At 45.1% G+C, this 19,739-nt stretch overlaps 1 long non-coding RNA gene across 1 annotated transcript; it reads left to right on the top strand.

The window, feature by feature from the left end:
• The first annotated feature begins 13,490 nt into the window (after nucleotides 1-13,490).
• On the top strand, nucleotides 13,491-19,295 carry LOC123095111 (uncharacterized). The gene is made up of 5 exons (XR_006446097.1): nucleotides 13,491-14,110; nucleotides 14,216-16,689; nucleotides 16,852-17,584; nucleotides 17,775-17,931; nucleotides 18,112-19,295. It is a non-coding gene; the product is annotated as an uncharacterized lncRNA (long non-coding RNA).
• Nucleotides 19,296-19,739: the final 444 nt, after the last annotated feature.

Below are 19,739 nucleotides of genomic sequence, written 5' to 3'. Positions count from 1 at the left end.
TAACATTAGTTTGCAATGTTTAGAGCTATCAAACAACATGTTACAGGAACTTAACATGGCAAACAAAGGCATGGCATGAATTTACTAATTGCATAGATCAAAAGTCTCTTACTGACCATAAGCCAAAAAGGATCAAAAGATATGATGGCACCCATGTAAACATGGCAAGTTATATTATAGATTCATACATGGCAGGAACAACAATAAGTAGACATGTTGGTGAGCTTGTACCACTCACCACAGAGCAATATATAGCATGGCAAGGCAACCAACAATAAGAATACATGTTTATGAAGCTAAGCATGGCAAGAGCAAGGTCATAGGGTGCATGGATCACTAGCAAAACACATGTAAACAACTGAACTTAATGTTAACAGGCTGACAGCAACATTATTTAGCAACTTTGGAGCAAGATAACAACAATCTACAGCAAGCTATAAATGCTACCAGGGGCATGGATGGATAGAGCATGACATGTAGAACAAAACACATTTAGTGAACATCTCCAGATTATGCATAGAATGATTATTAGAAGCGGGTTTACATAGCATCACGAAATAACAGAGTCAGCCTAGTAAGACAGCAACATCAAGTACACTACTAAACAAGCTCGATGCACTCAGCACACAAATCACAAAAATACATGGATAGCACCTCTGGAAAGATGGCATGGCATAGATCAAAACACATGAAGACATCAACCTCATAGGATGCACACATCAATCATGGCAAAAATGAAAAATGAGCAAGTTATAACAGTTTCAGCAGATTAACATCGCATAGCACTCTTCCAACAGCATTTCGGGCATCAAGATGAGCTCAAATGAAAATGATGCAATGGAATGAAATGAAGTACTCGTTGAGACGAACAATTTGACATATTACACGCATGAAACGGAGCTACGGATGCAAAGATACAATGCGATGAACATGTCATGATTATAGCAAAATACATGGACTTAGTGGATTCCGGGGTCAACCTCGGGTCCGCACGGTTTTTGATGTTGGCCGGAGATCTCGTGGGATCTCCGCCGGAGAAGAGAGGAGGCGGCCGGAGGTCGAGGGAGAGGCCGGGAGGAGGCCGGGGATGGACGGATCCGGGGTCTCCTTCCCCGAATCCGGCCGGATCTGGGCCGGGGAGGCACGGGGTCGGCGAGCTCGGCCGACTCTGGCGAGGTTCATGGCGGTGCCGGCCATGGAGGCGGCCGGAGCGAAGCGACCCGGCGGCACGGGGCCACGCCGGAGGCAGGAGAGGTGGAGACGGGACCGACGCGCGGCCGCGGGGCCCTGCGGGCGGGGCGCAGCCCAGATCGGGCCCGGGGCGGGCCGGCCTCGGGCCCCGACGGGCCTGGCGGCGGGGCGCGGTGCCTGGGCGGGGAGCGCCACTTGGCGGCGGCAGATTGGTTGCGGGGCGGCGCGGAGGCGACGTGTCGCCCCGGGATTGGCCGGGCGACGTGGCGGCGGGCGGTGGACATGTCCGGTGGCGGCGCGGATGTGTCCGGCGGCGCGAGGAAGAGGAGGCTAGGGTTTGATCTGCGTTTTGGACGGGGAGGGACACATATTTATAGGTAGAGGGAGCTAGGAGAGTCCAAATGGAGTGCGGTTTTCGCCCACATGATCATGATCGAACGACCGAGAGCATGGAGGGGAGTTAGATGGGTTTTGGGCCACTTTAGAAGGGGTGTTAGGCTGCAACAAAAGAGGGCTTTGCGGTTACCCGGTTAACCGTTGGAGTACCAAACGACCTCCAAATGGCATGAAACTTGACAGGCGGTCTACCGGCGCTATACCAAGGCTGCTTGGCAAGCCTCGGTCCATTCCGAAAATGTTTAACACCCACTCATGAAAAGAGAGAAGAGGGAGAACGCCGGAGGACATAGGAGCGCCGGATTGCAAAACGGACAACGGGGAAAATGCTCGAGTGCATGAGATGAACACGTATGCAAAATGAAATGCACATGATGACATGATATGAAATGCAGATGATGACATGGCAAGATGCAACACGCAAGCAAATGACATGGCAACGACGGGGAATAACTGGCAGACACCTGGCGCATCGAATCCGGGGCGTTACAAATTGCCTTCGCGAAGGAATCCAGATTTCACAAGAGAACCAAACACATCAAAAGACGCTTCAATTCCATCCGCGATCTGGTCAAGGAGGGAGACATAGAGATTTGCAAAATACATACGGATCTGAATGTTGCAGACCCCTTAACTAAGCCTCTTCCACGAGCAAAACATGATCAACACCAAGACTCCATGGTTTTTAGAATCATTACTATGTAATCCAGATTATTGACTCTAGTGCAAGTGGGAGACTGAAGAAAATATGCCCTAGAGGCAATAATAAAGTTGTTATTTGTATTTCCTTATATCATGATAAATGTTTATTATTCATGCTACAATTGTATTAACCGAAAACTTAGTACATGTGTGAATACATAGACAAAACATAGTGTCCCTAGTATGCCTCTACTTGACTAGCTCATTAATCAAAGATGGTTAAGTTTCCAAACCATAGACATGTGTTGTCATGTGATGAACGGGATCACATCATTAGAGAATGATGTGATGGACAAGACCCATCCATTAGCCTAGCATTATGATCGTTCAGTTTTATTGCTATTGCTTTCTTCATGACTTATACATGTTCCTCAGACTATGAGATTATGCAACTCCCGAATACCGGAGGAACACCTTGTGTGCTATCAAACTTCACAACGTAACTGGGTGATTATAAAGATGCTCTACAGGTGTCTCCGAAGGTGTTTGTTGGGTTGGCATAGATCGAGATTAGGATTTGTCACTCCGTGTATCGGAGAGGTATCTCTGGGCCCTCTCGGTAATACTCATCACTATAAGCCTTGCAAGCAATGTGATTAATGAGTTAGTTACGGGATGATGCATTACAGAACGAGTAAAGAGACTTGCTGGTAACGAGATTGAACTAGGTATGATGATATCGACGATCAAATCTCGGGCAAGTAACATACCGATGACAAAGGGAACAACGTATGTTGTTATGCGGTTTGACTGATAAAGATCTTCGCAGAATATGTAGGAGCCAGTATGAGCATCCAGGTTCCACTATTGGTTATTGATCGAAGATGTGTCTCGGTCATGTCTACATTGTTTTCGAACCCGTAGGGTCCGCGCGCTTAACGTTCGATGACGATTTGTATTATGAGTTATGTGATTTGATGACCGAAGTTTGTTCGGAGTCCCGGATGAGATGACGGACATGACGAGGAGTCTCAAAATGGTCGAGAGGTAAAGATCGATATATTGGAAGGTTATATTCGGACATCGGAATGGTTCCGAAGTGTTTCGGGTATTTTCCGGAGTACCGGAACCCCCCGGGAGAGTAATGGGCCTTAATGGGCTTTAGGGGAAAGGAGAGAAGGGCCTCAAGGGGTGCCCCCCCCCCCGTGGCTGGTCCGAATTGGACTAGGATGGGGCGGCGCCCCCTCTTTCCTTCTCCCCTCTTCCTCCTTCCCTCCTTCTCCTAATTGGAGTAGGAAGGGGGGGGGGAATCCTACTTGGACCGGGAGTCCAAGTAGGACTCCCCCTTTGGCGCGCGCCCCCTTAGGCCGGCCTCCTCTTCCCCCCTCCTTTATATACATGGGAGGGGGGCACCCCAAAGGCACAACAAGTCTTCTCTTAGCCGTGTGCAGTGCCCCCTTCCAAAGTTACACACCTCGGTAATATCGTCATAGTGCTTAGGCAAAGCCCTGCGCCGGTAACATCATCATCACCGTCGCCACGCTGTTGTGCTGACGGAACTCTCCCTCGACCCTCTACTGGATCAAGAGCTCGAGGGGCGTCATCGTGCTGAATGAGTGCTGAACACGGAGGTGCCGTACGTTCAGTACTTGGATTGGTTGGATCGCGAAGACGTTCGACAACATCAACCGCGTTACTAAACGCTTCCGCTTTCGGTCTATGAGGGTACATGGACACATTGTCCCGTCTCATTGCTATGCATCTCCTAGATAGATCTTGCATGATCGTAGGATTTTTTTTGAAATACTGCGTTCCATGACAGCTCCTATAATACCATGGTTGAAACGTCTGTTCAGAAACAAAGGCATGCCAAGTTGATGCAATGGCACAAAGAGGACCGTAAGAAAGACGGGAAGTTGAGAGCACCCGCTGACGGGTCGCAGTGGAGAAAAATCAAGAGAAAGTGGGGGGACTTTTTAGGTGACGCAAGGAACGTATGGTTTGGTTTAAGCGCAGATGGCATTAATCCTTTTGGGGAGCAGAGCAACAATCATAGCACCTGACCCGTGACTCTATGTATCTATAACCTTCCTCCTTGGTTGTGCATGAAGCGGAAGTTCATTACGATGCCAGTTCTCATAGAAGGCCTCAAGCAACCCGACAATGACATTGATGTGTACCTAAGGCCATTAGTTGAAGAACTTTTACAGCCGTGGAATGGAAAAGGTGTACGTGTGTGGGATGAGCAAGACCGGCAGGAATTTGACATACATGCGTTGCTATTTGTAACCATCAATGATTGGCCTGCTCCCAATAACCTTTCAGGACAGACAAACAAGGGATACCATGCATGCACGCACTGTTTAGATGACACCGACAATATATATCTGGACAAATGCAGGAAGAATGTGTACCTGGGGCATCGTCGATTTCTTTCGACCAACCATCAATGTCGAAAGAAAGGCAAGCATTTCAAAGGCAAGGCAGATCACCGGAAGAAGCCCGCCGTCTGTACTGATGATCACATACTTGCTATGGTCAATGATTTACAAGTAATCTTTGGAAAGGGTCCCGGCGGACTATCTGTTCCGAATGACGTTGAGGGACGCGCACCCATGTGGAAGAAGAAATCTATATTTTGGGACCTACCCTATTGGAAAGACCTAGAGGTCCACTCTGCAATCGACGTGATGCACGTGACGAAGAATCTTTGCGTGAACCTGCTAGGCTTCTTGGGCGTGTATGGGAAGACAAAATATACACCGGAGGCATGGGAGGACCAGCAACATGTGCACGAAAAAGACGGCATGCCTCCAAAGCAGTATGATGGCCCTTCCAGCTACGCTCTTACCAAAGAAGAGAAGTAAATCTTCTTTGAATGCCTGCTCAGTATGAAGGTCCCGTCTGGCTTCTCGTCGAATGTAAAGGGAATAATAAATATGGTAGAGAAAAAGTTTCAGAACCTAAGGTCTCATGACTGCCACGTGATTATGACGCAACTGCTTCCGGTTGCATTGAGGGGGCTTCTACCAGAAAACGTTTGATTAGCCATTGTGAAGCTATGTGCATTCCTCAATGCAATCTCTCAGAAGGTGATTGATCCAGAAATCCTACCAAGGTTAAGGAGTGATCTGGCGCAATGTCTTTTCAGTTTCGAGCTAGTGTTCCCACCATACTTCTTCATTATCATGACACACGTCCTAGTTCATCTAGTCGACGAGATTGTCGTTCTCGGCACTGTATTTCTACACAATATGTTTCCCTTTGAGAGGTTCATGGGAGTCTTAAAGAAATATGTTCGTAACCGCGATAGCCAAAAGGAAGCATCTGCACGGGCCATCAAACAGAGGAGGTCATTGGGTTTTGGGTTGACTTTGTTCCTGACCTTAAGAAGATTGGTCTCCCTCAATTGCGGTATGAAGGAAGACTGACTGGAAAAGGCGCTAGGAGCAGACTCAATAATATGTAGGGATGGGCATTCTTGGTCTCAAGCACACTACACAGTCCTATAGAATTCTACCTTGGTGACCCCATATGTCGATGAACACAAGAATATTCTACGCTCCAAACACCCGGAGTAGTGTGACGACTGGATTACATGTGAACACATCAGGAATTTCGGCAGTTGGTTGCAAACACATCTCATGGGTGACAACACCGTTTCTGATGAGCTGTACTCGTTGGCCAGGGGACCATCTTCGACTATATTGACTTACTAGGGGTACGAGATAAATGGGAACACATTTTACACGATCGCCCATGATCAAAGGAGCACCAACCAAAACAGCGGTGTCCGCTTTGATGCAGCAACCAAGAGGGGAAAGGACACATATTATGGTTACATAGTGGACATATGGGAACTTGACTATGGACATGATTTTAAGGTCCCTTTGTTTCAGTGCAAATGGGTCAATGTGTCAGGAGGCGGGGTACAGGTAGACCCATAGTATGGAATGACAATAGTGGATCTGAATAATCTTGGGTACACAGACGAACAATTCGCCCTAGCCAATGATGTGGCACAGGTTTTCTATGTGAAGGACATGTCTACCAAACCGAGAAAAAGAAAAGATAAGGAAGCAAATACATCATACGATGAGCCAAGGCGCCACATAGTTCTTTTCAGGAAAAAGAGACATCGTGGGAGTGGAGGGAAAGACATACATGCCTGAAGATTATGAAAAGTTTCATGAAATTCCTCCCTTCAAAGTCAAGGCTGACCCAAGCACCCTGTTAAATGATGAAGATTATCCATGGTTACGGCGCAATAAGCAAATGACACAAGCGAAGAAAAAGTGAAGACTTTATCTCCACAACTATTATGATGATGCCTTTGATCTAGAATATCACTGCAGTTACATTTGAAGAAATGAAATGCCTTTTGTAACAGATGAGTTTTCGTCCGAAACCCTGATACTTCGAAAGAGATTGTCCATTTTTGTACACGAAGTGCATCTAGTTTTTGCCATAACCCTCTCAACTTTTTAGCACATGCTATGTGGGTGAAATGATGATACCATGCCGACTTTCAACATTTTCACAGTTCATTTGAAGTGTTTTCAATTTCAGGGTCATTTAGCTAAAAAAATCAGTAAAAAATGGAAATACCAAATGAAGTCAGAAAGGGTTGAAAATGATGACGTGGATTTGAATGGTGCACTTTGAACACATAAGAAGTCTGGAGTTCGAATAAGTTCAAATGAAAGCCCTTTGTAACAGATGAGTTTTCATCCGAAACCCTGATACTTCGAAAGAGATTGTCTATTTTGTACACGAAGTGCATCTAGTTTTTGCCTGAACCCTCTCAACTTTTTAGCACATGCTATGTGGGTGAAATGATGATACCATGCCGACTTTCAACCTTTCACAGTTCATTTGAAGTGCTTTTCAAATTTCATGGTCATTTAGCTCAAAAAATTAGTAAATGCATGAAAAATACCAAATGAAGTTAGAAAGGGTTGAAAATTGATGATGTGGCTTTGAATGGTGCATTTTGAACATACAAACAGTTTGGAGTTCAAATAAGTTCAAAAAAATGAAATCCCTTTATAACAGATGAGTTTTCGTTTGAAACCTTGATACTTCGGAAGAGATTGTCCGTTTTGTACATGAAGTGCATCCAGTTTTTGCCGTAACCCTATCAACTTTTTACCACATGCTATGTGGGTGAAATAATGATACCATGCCAACTTTCAACCTTTTCACAGTTCATTTGAAGTGCTTTTCAATTTCAGGGTCATTTAGCTCAAAGAATGAACTAATAGCAAAAAAAATGAACTAGAAAACTTTTGTGAAACTCTAATAGCAAAAGGAATCAACTAAAAAAATCAATTAAAATATTCTATTACGATCAACTAAAACAAAACTATAATATTCTTCAGTAGCAAAAAGAATCAACTAAAAAGCTTTTATAAAACTGTAATAGCAAAAGGAATCAACTAAAAACATTTTATAAACTTCTAGTATTTTTGAAACTAACAACAACAACAACAACAAAGCCTTTAGTCCCAAACAAGTTGGGGTAGGCTAGAGGTGAAACCCATAAGATCTCGCAACCAACTCATGGCTCTGGCACATGGATAGCAAGCTTCCACGCACCCCTGTCCATAGCTAGCTCTTTGTCGATACTCCAATCCTTCAGGTCTCTCTTAACGGACTCCTCCCATGTCAAATTCGGTCGACCCCGCCCTCTCTTGACATTCTCCACACGATTTAGCCGTTCGCTATGCACTGGAGCTTCTGGAGGCCTGCGCTGAATATGCCCAAACCATCTCACACGATATTGGACAAGCTTCTCCTCAATTGGTGCTACCCCAACTCTATCTCGTATATCATCATTCCGGACTCGATCCTTCCTCGTGTGGCCACACATCCATCTCAACATACGCATCTCCGCCACACCTAACTGTTGAACATGTCGCCTTTTAGTCGGCCAACACTCCGCGCCATACAACATTGCAGGTTGAACCACCGTCCTGTAGAACTTGCCTTTTAGCTTTTGTGGCACTCTCTTGTCACAGAGAATGCCAGAAGTTTGGCGCCACTTCATCCATCCGGCTTTGATTCGATGGTTCACATCTTCATCAATACCCCCATCCTCCTGCAACATTGACCCCAAATACCGAAAGGTGTCCTTCCGAGGTACCACCTGGCCATCAAGGCTAACCTCCTCCTCCTCACACCTAGTAGTACTAAAACCGCACATCATGTACTCGGTTTTAGTTCTACTAGGCCTAAACCCTTTCGATTCCAAGGTTTGTCTCCATAACTCTAACTTCCTATTTACCCCCGTCCGACTATCGTCAACTAGCACCACATCATCCGCAAAGAGCATACACCATGGGATATCTCCTTGTATATCCCTTGTGACCTCATCCATCACCAATGCAAAAAGATAAGGGCTCAAAGCTGACCCCTGATGCAGTCCTATCTTAATCGGGAAGTCATCGGTGTCGACATCACTTGTTCGAACACTTGTCACAACATTATCGTACATGTCCTTGATGAGGGTAATGTACTTTGCTGGAACTTTGTGTTTCTCCAAGGCCCACCACATGACATTTCGCGGTATCTTATCATAGGCCTTCTCCAAGTCGATGAACACCATATGCAAGTCCTTCTTTTGCTCCCTATATCTCTCCATAAGTTGTCGTACCAAGAAAATGGCTTCCATGGTCGACCTCCCAGGCATGAAACCAAACTGATTTTTGGTCACGCTTGTCATTCTTCTTAAGCGGTGCTCAATGACTCTCTCCCATAGCTTCATTGTATGGCTCATCAGCTTAATTCCACGGTAATTAGTACAACTCTGAACATCCCCCTTGTTCTTGAAGATTGGTACTAATATACTCCTTCTCCATTCTTCTGGCATCTTATTTGCCCGAAAAATGAGGTTGAAAAGCTTGGTTAGCCATACTATCGCTATGTCCCCGAGACCTTTCCACACCTCAATGGGGATACAATCAGGGCCCATCGCCTTGCCTCATTTCATCCTTTTTAAAGCCTCCTTCACCTCAGACTCCTGGATGCGCCGCACAAAACGCATGCTGGTCTCATCAAAGGAGTCATCCAGTTCAATGGTAGAACTCTCATTCTCCCCATTGAACAGCTTGTCGAAGTACTCCCGCCATCTATGCTTAATCTCCTCATCCTTCACCAAGAGTTGGCCTGCTCCGTCCTTGATGCATTTGACTTGGCCAATATCCCTCGTCTTCCTCTCCCGGATCTTAGCCATCTTATAGATGTCCCTTTCACCTTCCTTCGTGCCTAACCGTTCGTAGAGGTCCTCATATGCCCGACCCCTTGCTTCACCAACAGCTTGCTTTGCGGCCTTCTTCGCCATCTTGTACTTCTCTATGTTGTCTACACTCCTATCCAGGTATAGGCGTCTGAAGCAATCTTTCTTCTCTTTAATCGCCTTCTGGACATCATCATTCCACCACCAGGTATCCTTATCTTCACTTCTCCTTCCCCTGGACACTCCAAACTCCTCCGAGGCCACCTTATGAATGCAAGTCGCCATCTTCATCCACACATTGTCCGCATCCCCTCCTTCCTCCCAAGGGCCCTCCTTAATTACCCTCTCCTTGAACACCTGAGCTACCTCCCCCTTGAGCTTCCACCACTTTGTTCTAGCGACTTTGGCACGCTTATCCCGCTGGACACGAATTCGAAAGCGGAAGTCAGCAACCACCAGCTTATGCTGGGGTACAACACTCTCCAGGTATCACCTTACAGTCTAGGCACGCACGCCTATCTTCTCTTCCCGAGAGGATGAAATCAATCTGGCTAGAGTGTTGGCCACTACTAAAAGTCACCAGATGTGATTCTCTCTTTCTAAAGAGGGTGTTAGCTACAATCATGTTGTAGGCTAGAGCAAAGCTTAAGACATCTTCTCCTTCTTGATTCCTAATGCCATAGCCAAAGCCCCCATGCGCCCCTTCAAAACCTGTGTTAGATGTACCCACGTGGCCATTGAGGTCTCCTCCTATGAAGAGATTCTCACCAATCGGTACACTCCTAACCATGTCTTCCAAGCCTTCCCAGAACTCCCTCTTGGTGTTCTCATTGTGGCCTACTTGCGGGGCATATGCGCTGATAACATTGAGAACCAAGTCCTCAACTACCAGCTTGACCAGGATAATCCGGTCCCCACGTCTCTTGACGTCTACCACTCCATACTTGAGGCTCTTGTTGATCAAGATGCCTACGCCATTTCTGTTTGCAGCCGTCCCCGTGTACCACAACTTGAAGCCGGTATCCTCCACCTCCTTCGCCTTCCGTGCTCTCCATTTGGTTTCTTGGACACAAAGGATATCAACACCTCTCCTCACCGCTGCATCAACTAGCTCCTGAAGCTTCCCTGTCAGAGACCCTACGTTCCAGCTACCTAAGGAATCCTCCTAGGCTCGGCTAGCTTCCTTACCCTTCGCACTCGTCGAGTTAAATGCGAAGACCCTTGCTCATTTTCCACTACATCCGGGCGCTGATGTAGCGCGCCACTAAGGATGCGACGACCCGATCCTCGCTCACTTGCCACCGTATCCGGATCAAGATACGGCGCGCCACTTGGGGGGTGACGGCCCGGCCCTTGCCCATTTTCCACCACACCTGGGTTCCGATGTGGCGCGTCGCTGAGAGGGTTACGCCCCAACGAAAATCTTTTGGGTTTCATCTCCATAAGAGTGGCTGAGTTTTTACGTTGGCTCGCCAAGCCTATCACAACCCTCCTCCTTTACCCGGGCTTGGGACCGGCTATGTTGAGACAACATAGGCAGTATTTTTGAAACTAAAATTATAAAAAAATTATGCAACTAAAATTATCAAAGTATTTTTTGTTTAAAACATTAATAGCAAAAATAATTATCATGAAGAATTTTTTTTGGTTAGAAACTTTAATAGCAAAAAGAATTATCATAAAGAATTTTTTGTTAGAATCTAAAATAACAAAATCTGTTTTTGAATATAATGATAAAATGCAGTAATATTAAATAGCAGGAAAAAGAATCAGTCAAAAATCTATTTTTATAGTAAAGTTATTCACAAACTAGTGATTCACACAAATTTCAAAGAATTCAAATTTAAACTATTCAAATTTGAAAACTAATGGCACTAACAGAATGTTTATAATTTTTGTGACCTAACAGCAAAAGAATTTTAAAAATAAAGCAAAAAACAAAAGAAAATAAATAATGCAAAAAACAAAACAAAAAACTGGAAAATAAAATAAAAAAATGCCGCCTACTCGGCCACCACATCGTGAATACAACTAGAAACCCAACCAGCCAGGTGGGCCAGGATTCAGGCCCACAGACATATAGAGAGAGGTTAGGACCGTAAGCCTGCTTCAGAGAGGAGCTCGAAGGCTCTGGCACACGACGCCTTTTAAACAGGTGCACCACTCTCTCAACTAGCGAGGTGGGACTAAACTCCCACCATGCTGCTGTGCAAGCCCATTGGTCCCGGTTGGTGGCACGAAACGGGACCAATGCCACCCTTTGGTCCCGGTTCGTGCTACCAACTGGGACCAAAGGTCTCTGCTTCCCGCCCTTTGGGCTGACGAAAAGAGACCTTTGGTCCCGGTTGGTGGCACCAACCGGGACTAAAGGGTGGCATTGGTCCCGGTTGGTGCTACAAACCGGGACCAAAGGTCTGGCTATATAAGCACAAACTTAGGATTTTTCCCCAGTTTCTCCCATTGCCGCGCCCTGCCTCCTCGTCGCCGTCGCTGTCGACGCCCTCCCCCTGCCCTGCCCTGACGCGCCGCCCTCATCTCGCCGTTCCGACCGACCCAGAAGCCTCCCCGTGCTCGACCTCGTCGCCTCTGCCCGTTCGTTTGCCCGAGGAAGCACGACGCCGGCGCCCACGACCCCTTCTTTCCCGACGCCGTTTGTCACTGCCGCCACCAATTTGAGCGACCTCGAGCCCTCCCCGAGCCTGCTGCCATTCCCTACGACCGCGCTGTGAGCCCCTGCCTCCTCCCCTTTCCTTCTCATCGTTGTCCCCACACGCCACCCTGTTCTGCTCTTCCTCTTTTTCTTTTCTGCTCATGGATGGCCGTTGCTCTGTTGATGGTAATCTTGGTCCTTTGTGCATTGGTTATGTGTGATCTAGGTTTTGGGGAGACTTGATTTGATGGCTATGATCTGCTACTTAGGATTGGTGCAATGTTGGAGATGTTGCCTAATTAAGAAGAACTCAGTTTATTTTGTCACTGACATGTGTAGTTCAACTTTGATGATACACTTGCTCCTAGTTCATACATACATTGTGCTGTTGTTGGGTTTATAACTACTGTTGGGTTTATAACTAGGTTTGTTGGGATTTCTCCAATTTGTTGGGTTTATAACTACTGTGTGCTGGCCTATTTGGTAATTCTCCTAGTTCATATACATACATAATTAGGTTTGTTGGGATTTCCCAATTTGTTGGGTTTATAACTACTGTGCTGGCCTATTTGGTAATGCTCCTAGTTCATACATACATTGCGTTGTTGTTACTGTGCTAAATACTGCCAAAGTTCTTATAGCTCCTCTAAAAATAATAGGGTTCCTACTAGTGTATATAGCTCCTCTAAATATTGCTATAGTTCAGATAGGCATTGTGATGTTAGTGCTGATTTGATAACACTGCTGAGATCATTGTGATGCACTACTAGTTAATTAGTTAACTGTATCTAGTTCTACTGGCACTTGCCTATGTTGTTCATATATAAGTTATAGTGCCTGCTATTGTTCTGTCTCAAGTATTCTAGTACCCATGAATGACTTGTTCTCTACATGATAGCAGTTATAATCCTGATGGTATATATAGGTAATTTCTGTAAATTGGTCATGGCCAGCTTACTTTCTTATGTATTAAACAACATGAACTGGTTACTCTTCTATTGGTATTTCTCATACATGCAACTATTCTTTTGGTAGATTATAAAGGATATAGTTCTTTTATTTATATAAGTTACAGTGCTTGTAGTTGCAAAGATTATAATGATTTCTCTTGTCCATAGTTCTTTTCTTGCCAGGTTATGGATAGTATCTCATCTACCCAATTTCCCTCTCTCCTAAATCTAATTTGAAGAGACACTACACTTGCCTTCTCTCTTTTTAGTTCAGTTCATCCTCATATATAACTAGTAAGAGAATATTATTCTACTACAATATATATATATATCGTCATATATAACTAGTAAGAGAATATTATTCTGTTACCGTCCTTCTCTATAGGGTGCGCCGCGCCTGAACCAGTGTGGCCCAAACCCACAGCCCAGCTTATCCGATGGCCTTCCCAATATGTGCCGCCGCCGGCCAGCCTCCATCCCGCGCGCCCGCCGGCGACCCTCCAGTCCTCCACCTCGCGCGCCAGCCGGACACCCTCTACCTCACGCGCCTGCCGGCCACCCTCCATCCTGCGCGCTCGCCGGCCGACTCCCTCCAAGCCGCACCGACGGCCTCACTTCCCGACGTGCCAGCAGTGTCCCTGCGCCTGCTCCGGCCGCCTCCCTCTACCAGCGCCGCCGTCTTCCCTCCACCCCAGCACTCGTCCTTCCTCCACCCCAGCGCCGCCGGCCTCCCTCTCACCCCCTCCGGTTCCCTCGCCCACCGCCACCACCTTCTCCCGCCCCCGCGGCCTCACCAAGATCCACCGGGGCCTCTGTTCCCACTGCTGGTGTGACCGTCGCCCCCACTAACACCTCCATTCGCCGCCACGGACGCAGTGGCCCCGCGTGCCACCGCCTCCTCCTTCAGGCCAGTTGGTTCCGTCGGCCTCCTCGCCGCATCCGTCCAATTTCGGCGGGACCTCGGCCGGCCAGACACGCTCCCTCGTACTGTCGTGCGTCCTTCATCAAATGGCCGGACCCGGTGTCCTCCTCCAATATGTGCAGGTTGCTGCTCTCCTCTGCTATCTCTCTCGGTGTGATGTTGCTGCTCCTCTCAAGTCTCATTTTGCCGCTGCTCTCCTGTATGAACTGCTGTTTTTTTGATTTCAGAGAAGCTGCAGAACAAAAAGGAAAGAAAAACCATGTTTTATATTGTTGTTATTTTGTTGCCCTCAACGGTAGTCTGTGGCACTTGGCAATTTTTCAACGAGACGACAATGCGGTTAAATAGCAGCAGAGAATTGTCTCGCTCTCTGCGCCTCGTTGAAAAAATCGAGCATCGGCATCCTTCAGCAGTGAGAAGCCGTGGGGGTCAAGTACGTCCAACTCGGCAGTCCAACTCGATAGTCCAACTCGGCGAGATTCACTTTATCGTCGCCCCATGTTAACTAGCAAGACCACCACGCTTCTCCGCCGGCACTATCAGGTACTCACCCCTGGTAACGTCTCTTGCTTACTAATTCATTTCGCCCCTGTTTCAGTTAGAGTTATCTTGTAAGAAGAAAAATGAACACCGAGAAAAATAGGTATTAAGCCAAGTATATAATACTAATGTCCTTCAGGTGCTTGCTTTAATGCCTAAACAAAGATTTATTTAGTTCACTTCTAAATTTAATTTTAGTTCAGTTCATCGTCAGCAGTAGTCCAAGTCCTCAACCCCTTGATGTCTCGTTCTCGAGCAGGATGGCATTGGAGACAACAACCAACGGTCCTCCTCTGCCTCTGCTCGCCCTGCCTTCATCACTGGGGGTGCAAAAACAGGAATTCTCATTCCGAAAAACCTACAAGAAAACATCAATTTATATTGATAATTGTTCTAGTCCTTATGTTACAACAGTACAATGAGAAAAAACTCATCAGTTCAAAAAGCATGGACATGCTAATGTTGTAGTGATCTCACCATTAATCCTCAAAATTCAATACCTATTGCCAAATCATCCAATGAATATAGGTAGTGCAGTATCTGTTACTGAGTTAGTGTGATGAACCGTCACCACCAAATAATTAGTGGACTGACCAACCTCCGTTAGGCGCCACGCCCCCGCCTCCCGCCTCCAGCGATGCGCCACGCCCTCGCCTCCCACGTCCGGCGATGGACCATGGATCTGCCTCCGCAGGGGCGACCACCGGTGGGAAAGCGGAGCATCGGCAACAACCACCTCCGCCCTCCTGCTCCTCCATGCAGCGCGGCGACCACCTTTGTCGTCATGAATTCCCAGCTGCATGCAGTTAATTGTCCGTCCACACTGCCTCTCCTCCCAAGTCCACACTAGTTTTATCACAAAAAGCAAAGGATGTCTATTTTATTTCCTAACACAAAGTAGGTGTTCTCAGTTCAGTACGTGAGCTATCTCAAGTTCTTGGTAAACATATAAAACAGTACGGTGTTTGTGCAAAAAAATTAGACTGTTTTCTAATTATACAACAGTTTACTATATGGTAGAATTGTAGTTGTTCAGTAAAAAGGTTCACTACCCCAACTAGGGGATTTTCAATCCGTTTTTTCTTTCTTTTCCAACTGAAAGTTGTAGCAAATGTGAACTGAAGCTGTTGTGGAGCAAATTTGGAATTGTTTCCTACTTTTTCCACTGCTATCTTGCCACCTAGATTAATGCTACTACTACTCCTACTTATCGTGTTGCTAAACCTCGTGTTCTGGACAATTTGTGGGAAAGTGTGGAGGCGCAAGTTGCTCCGCGACTGAGGAAGGCGCACCCCGGTGCTTGCCATGGCTGAAGACGGCCTCCAACCGCCGGGCCCAAAGTAGCCAGCCTTTGTTCGCATGCGTGTCTCATTCCTGCTTCACCTAGGTATGCGCCACCACCCGCCGTGCTCGATGCTCCCTACTCCCATAGCCATCCTCAGTTCAACCCCATGGCATTGAGATGGTCGAGTTAGTCGCGAGCAGCAGTCCACCGTACCTAGAAACTAGATTTTTATCTGCAACATCAGTTCACCGTACCTAGAACAATCAGTTCGATCCATCTCCTGATTCTGAAAATATGAATTGTGTTTACTGCCAAATTGATGCTCTATAGTTCACTATGTATATATGTCACCAATTCAAAAAAGACGTACAGAAAAAGTTCAATTGTATGTGTTAAAACCCAATTTGGTTTTATACTATATGTCAGATTATTACAAAATACAATAAAAGATTTTTCTCATGTGGGTGTAAGCTCTAACCATATGGCAACAAAGATAGAATGAGTATGAAGTATTGTTGTTTCCGTATTGTTAAGTTCAGTATGTATTCCGTTTTCAGTACGTAAACAAACACACATGATCTTTATAAGAGCAAAACTTACAAAATGGAAATCTATAAGTTCAACTACATATTTTACAACAATTGAAAATACAAACAATTACATCAGTTCAGTGACAGAAAAACATCAGTTCGAAAAGTTTTCGACTCTTGAACTGCTAGCTGAAAGATACGATATGTGTACTGTTGATAATCTCAAACATGTTTTACTCAACTTTAGAAAACATGTAATATTGTTGTGCTGCTTTGCAATGTCTCCAGTAGTCTTACTTCTCCATGACGACAAGAACAACAGCGCCTGATGGATAATTTGACAAAGGTAGTTGTCCTCAGTGTTCCTATTTGGCATATGCAAGTTGTTTGATGTAATGTGCATGAGAAAATCATCTTCCGTATGTGGACTGAATGAAAAGTTGTGCTGCACTTTTGTATTTTGGTGGTTGAAGTCAATAAGAGATAAATGTGTGGTGAAAAATTGCAGAATTTTGAGTCGAACAATGGCAAAAATTCAGAGGAGACAATGGGAGAAGTTCAAAGAAAATTCGGACTTGTATAGTAACTAAGGAGGAAGCAGCAGCGCCGCTCGGTCTAGGAATCCAGGTAGCTGTCTCCCCCTGCACCCTTCCCATGGATCCCTAGATAAGTTCAAATATCTTAGAACAGATAATTCAACTTGTTTCAACGGCATCTAATGCAGATGGCTTGCATTTTGTGCTCCATGTGTGTTTGTTCTTATTCCTAAAAGAAAGAAAAAAATGTATTGCATTTGATAGTTCATCCGAATATATATCAACAACAGTGCAATGGCAGAAAAAACATCAGTTCAAAATGTATGTGCAGGAGGTTTGGGAGCCAAAAGGCTGATATTTTGTTGTGTTTAAATTTTTCGGGTGCATGATTGAGCAAGATATAAATAAAAAATGATGTATGATATATATTCTTTTCTTGTATGAGGTTCAAATATTGTCGTGGAGCATGTTCAAGAGTTTAGCTTGTGTGAGTCGTCCATCGTCTTCCCACATCTAGCATCAGAGTCTCTCCCCCCCTTGTCGCGCACACAGTCCAGGCTGCCGAGCACCTCCTCAGGTGAGAGGGCGGTGAGGCCCTACCATCTCCCGGTGATGGCTTGTCGGCACCCCCTGCAGATTCACCTCTCACCATGGGACAGAGTCTTCATGTATGAACTAGATCGTCGCCTACAAGCTCTGCTCCAGGTTATCTCCCTCCTCTGTTGTTCTTTCATTAAAAATATTGTAGAATTTTTAATTGGCTTCCATGCGTGAAGAAGCATCAAAAGGGATGCATCATTGACATTAATCCTTTAACAAAAGAGTACATATGAGAACCTGCTCCTGGTTCAGAACAGCATGCACTCATACACTTCTTGAAAAAAACGAATTTCAGTTCATAGCACTGGCTCTGGCAGCCACAACGCCCCATCTTCCCTGGCTCCCACACCACCGCGCCATCTCCTCCCGGTGGGGCTCCGCCACTGGAGCGACCTGGCCGTTCACAGCCACCACGTCTGTCTATTCACCTGTACAAAGATGTCCATGCCGAGGTACGTGCTTGCTCATGTCAAGTGATGAAACAGAGAGGCCTGGATGAATGGACACTAGCTCGGATGCATTGCTTATGAAGTGGTGTTTGAACCCATTTTGAAGGGTGAAATCTATAGATGTTTTTGTATTATTATACAAAAAAACCAAAATTTTCAGTTCACCTTTGTGTGTGTTTGCAGATCATCTTACATGTCAAGCACCAAACCGACACCCCTGGTACCCACCGCGACTTGTGCTGCTGTTGCTAGTGTGGATGTGTACCAAGTTCAACTACCAGTCTACTCCGAGTTCAGGTATATTGTCGTGGACGACCAAGTTCAGGGATGCCTCTGTCCCTAAGGCAAGTTGTAATAGTCCTATTTAGTACTACTTGTTAGCGTTTTTTAACTCTCTTCATTTCTTTATAATATGTTAGTTCAGTTTTGCTAATTCCTACAATTCTCTAGTTAGAAAACCAGTGGATCATTTTTTAGTTCCTGTGGTCTACAAAATTATTTGACCACCGTCATTGGCTGTTCTTCTTCGACATTCCTAAAGTTCAGGTTTTGTCGTCTCATCCTTGTATCTCTATGTATGTTCAATCGTTGCTCGCTTAAGAGTTCAAAAACGAAGATTTCGAGAAGTGATCTCTAAATATTTTCTTGATCACTAAACATGACCAATTGTAGCATGTTTCCTGAAATATTTTAGCATGTTTTATGTTTTCATCGACAAAGTTCACACACTACTGTCTCGGACGTTCAAACATTTGTTTCCCTGATGTTCAAATATTATCGTCTAGGAATACATGCTGTAACTTCGAGAGAAAAGTTCATGTTGATTACTGCCGTCAAGTGTAAAAGTTCGCCAATATACAATCTATAATTTCAATATCCAGTACATTAGTTTAGTAGTTGGTACTAACTACTCCAGTGTTTTATTTGATGTACCTGTGGTGTCTAGTTTCTTCTGTCAGGTCAATTTCTAAATTTCATCCAGTTCAATTCATATTGTAGCTCCAATTTAGTCCACGTGGTTAATTGTTGGAGGGTGTGTGTGTGTGCAGGGTACTATGATATTGAGTAGGCGTGGAGTGTATCACTCCAGCACGCTAAGCTCCAGTGCATGTCAACATCTTCTCCACTGTAATGGAAGCTCCTCCGTTCGAGTTGAGCACTAGTCATCATCCAAGTTGAGCACTAGGTGCCGTCCAAGTTCAAAGAGGGTTGTATGCAAGTACATAAGTTTGTTTTAGTGAGAAAAATGCGGGGTTTTGACAATATTCTGTATAATTCATTTATTCAACCTTAGAACTTGGCGATATTCGGCCTATTTTCTATGATGAAGGCACACATGAAGTCCTGTGCAATGGCTATCCCCCTAGTGCTTCAAAGATTCGTATTTTGTTTCTTCAAATGTGATGTGCGCCTGTTTGATGAGGTAAAACAAAGTAAAATAGTGAAAATGTCATTAGACACTAAGAAGTACAAATGTAGAAAATAAATAAGTTTTGATTCTTGTCAGGTAGGAAGTTTGGAGAAGAAAACATAAGTTTTTAAATGAAGAAAATGGTAAAAATGTAACTCCATTCAACTATATAAACCATAAAGGTACGATGGTGATGACACCGTCAGTAAGGATAAGGATGGGAAAGAAGATTAAAAACTAAAACTAAAAGAACATCGAGTGATTATTATTTTTTGATAAGTACAAACTCTCCAGTATCGTAAGTACCATAAATTTAAAAATTAAAAATTGCATTAGTTCTAACTCAGGGGACAATAAATTTGCAAAAAAGAATTGTAGCAGTAAATGTTTGGAGCAAAAA

Source organism: Triticum aestivum, chromosome 4B, assembly GCF_018294505.1.
Source record: "Triticum aestivum cultivar Chinese Spring chromosome 4B, IWGSC CS RefSeq v2.1, whole genome shotgun sequence".
Lineage (NCBI taxonomy): Eukaryota > Viridiplantae > Streptophyta > Magnoliopsida > Poales > Poaceae > Triticum > Triticum aestivum.
The sequence above is the reverse complement of the archived record's forward strand: the minus strand, read 5'-3'. Positions and strand labels throughout refer to the sequence as shown.